Source organism: Tiliqua scincoides, chromosome 2 (genome assembly GCF_035046505.1).
Source record: "Tiliqua scincoides isolate rTilSci1 chromosome 2, rTilSci1.hap2, whole genome shotgun sequence".
NCBI lineage: Eukaryota > Metazoa > Chordata > Lepidosauria > Squamata > Scincidae > Tiliqua > Tiliqua scincoides.
Genome location: NC_089822.1, coordinates 172,613,011 through 172,616,361, shown reverse-complemented (window position 1 = coordinate 172,616,361; position 3,351 = coordinate 172,613,011). Strand labels below are relative to the sequence as shown.

Genomic DNA, 3,351 nt, shown 5'->3' with positions numbered 1-3,351 from the left:
TGCATGCAGTGGAATGGCATGAACAAGTCTAAGCATCATTCCTGTGCCTCACATCGTGTAAAGGCTATTCATTTGGATATAGTATGAACCAGACCTGAGATTTCAAAATCCTGTAACTTTGTCTTGTCAACTATGAGTGGCAGCCCCAGACTGGGCACATGACAAGGTGATGGAACAGTGACACTGACATATGATTATTGTATTTGATATGTATAAACACAGCTTGTTGTTCATCGGGTATATGAAAAATGCCCTTTGCAATAGGATGCTTCAGCATGCATCCTCTTCATTTACTCTTCATTCTATAAAAAGGCATGAGCCACTTTTTCTAAATATATGAAAAAAGAGAATGGTTTCATTTAAAATCAAGACTTGAAAATGGGCACCATCAGCTTTTCTGAACGTAAAGTCCGATCCTGTCAGGCATACCACTGGCACTCCAGCCCCACCGATGGCACTGGGTGTTGTAAAAGGGCCATAAGGCACTACCTGCTGGTATACCAGGGAGACATCTATGCCAACAGAAAGGCCAGTGCCAGCTGGTGCTGAGACTCAGCTGTGGGAAGGCGCAGGACTGGAGCATTGGACAGTGGGTTTCCCCACTAGCCAGTGGGGAGGGTGGGGGAAGTGGGGAGGGGGCAGAACTGGTCAGAGAGAGAGAGAGAGAGAGAGAGAGAGAGAGAGAGCAGGCCGCTGGGCAGATTGAGACTGGGAGGGGGCAGGGATGGAAGCAGAGGCCAGTGCCAAATCCTATGGCCCCTCTGGACTTGAGCTGTCCAACATGAACCTCCTTGGTTTTGCACCATCTCTTGATGTTCCCTTACTCTGGTGGTTGCTCTGGCCTCATGGGATACAGCGGCAGCCATTTCGGTGTTGCTGCATCTTGTGGCAGTGCTGAAATTTAGGATTAGGCTGCCCATCAGGTTAGCTAAGGGCAGGGGGAATACACTTCCCCCATTTTATTCAGCACTAAAAACCGAACTTGACTGAAATTTGGTTTACTCTTCTGCGAACTGGAACTGTCCCTGTGTCTCAGGTGAGGTGGAAACAATTGAACATGTTCTGTTTCATTGCTCATGCTAGCAGGGGATATGTGCGAAGCTTATTACTCCCCTGATTAGGAAAGTTTTAGGCTGCCTGATGTGGAGATGACCAAGAAACTTCTTATGGGAACTAATTCACAGTTCACAATATGAAGTGCAAGTTTCTTGGCAGCCGCTTGTAAAACCCGCAAGGGTATTGTCAGTAATGAGGAAAATTTTTTAATGCTTATCTGTTCTCTGTTTTGTTTTGGTATGATGTGTATTCAACTGTTAAAATCTTTTAGCCTTTCAAATCTATGTTTGATATATGTCAATGTGGTTGCGTTTTGTTTATGCTGGCCTCTGACCATATTAATAAATTGAATTGAATGGAAAAACTGCAACGTTTTTCACTGGCTTTGCTATGTTCACTTTGTTATCAAAATATAAAGCTGAAGAGGCTAGAGCAGGAACAGAGTACAGTGCAATGGCACGTGACACGTATCTACCTTCCAAGATCATTTTTACATTTTTTGAAACAAATTAGGAAAGCCGTGGGACGGACAAGAGTGGGGAGAGCTTAGAAACTGCTGATGGTGTGAGGGTCTGAAGTGCCTGAGTGCAAATATCCTTTGGTAACCCCATCAATCAAAATAGCAAACGAGCATTAACAATAGCAGTCAGTCCAGCTGCCTTGCACTGTGCTGCCTTATTCTACATTTGATGCGAAGTTTTTATTCTTAAACTAGCAGAGTCTGGGAGCACTCTTAATTTTTTTTAATCATTGTTTGCAGATAACACATTTCCCCCCTCTGTTCAGACTGTCATCATTCTTCTCATCAAAATATTTACAGGTGAAATTGTCTTGCTTCTGAGATTCATGTTTAAATTGTTCATGGTATCTATGGTTACAATGTCTTTTCAGATCGCTAGGAACAGTAACCAAGTGCAACAAGGAACGCTCTACAATGGCATTATAGGACGGACATATACAGTCCAAAGTGCCTCAGATGAGATGGCTGCTTGGGTGTGGTTTTCCATGTTGACCCTGAGATGTGCGTGCATTAATTAAATGGGGGAGACAAACAGGCAAGGAGTGTCATTCCTAAGTTGTGAAAAATGCCAATTTGCACAACTTTGTGAATGAAAGAGCACCAACAGTGAAGCTCAGTGAGTGGCCATGTGCAAGTAATTAAATCTTAACCTAAACTATTTTCTCAGTTTTGGTGGGAAGATAAATGTGCTGATAATTCTAAAGCAGGGGTGCCCAAACCCTGGCCCGGGGGCCACTTGCAGCCCTCAGAGGTTCCCAATCAGGCCCTTGGGGAGCCCCCAGTCTCCAATGAGCCTCTGGCCCTCCAGAGACTTGCTGAAGCCCATGCTGGCCCGACGCAACTGCTCTCAGCATGAGGACAACTGTTCGACCTCTCATCTGAGCTGTAGAATGAGGGCTCCCTCCACTACACACTGTTTCATGTTTGTGATGTAGCAGTGGTAGTGAAGGAAAGGCCTTGAGCTATTCCAAGACCTTCATTCATTCATATAAGTTCCATCTCTAATATATTCATTCATGTAAATTTATTCAAATTTTAAGCAACTGTTACCCTGCACATGCCTGATCTCGTCTGATCTCGGAAGCTAAGCAGGGTCAGGCCTGGTTAGTACTTGGATGGGAGACCGCCTGGGAATACCAGGTGCTGTAGGCTTATACCATAGTCTTTCGAGACTGAAGGTTGCCAACCAAATTAATTATTTCTTTCCTGGCCCCTGACACAGTGTCAGAGAGATGATGTGGCCCTCCTGCCAAAATGTTTGGACACCCCTGTTCTAAAGCAAAGCATTTGGTGAACAGTGGTATTGAAATAAATAAGAAAACAGTAATAGGAAAAATGCTGTACCATTTTGTACACCTTGAATCTGTTTCTCCTGCAGTATATCTTGCCTTATAGAAACAATTGGTAGGGTTTTACTTTAAACCATTTCTGCCCAACGTTGCATATACACAACAGGGATCAAACATGTACTCCTGTGGGCTGGACAAAAATTGGTTAAAACACATCGCAATTCTATGCATGTCTACTCAAAAGGAAGTCTAATTGAGTTCCATAGGCCTTTTTCCTAGTAAATGTAGTAAAGGTTGGCAACCTTCAGCCTCGAAAGACTATGGTATAAGCCTACAGCACCTGGTATTCCTAGGCGGTCTCTCATCCAAGTAACCAGGCCTGATCCTGCTTAGCTTATTGCAGCCTTAATATAGTATTTAAGGTTGTGTCATTATATATATAGAATTGGAGACATGCTCCTGTGCCTTCATTTGAAGAAATCAGAT

General features: G+C 43.8%; 1 pseudogene; it reads left to right on the top strand.

Moving 5' to 3' along the window:
- Positions 1-2,611: 2,611 nt before the first annotated feature.
- On the top strand, positions 2,612-2,728 carry LOC136643503 (5S ribosomal RNA; annotated as a pseudogene).
- Positions 2,729-3,351: the final 623 nt, after the last annotated feature.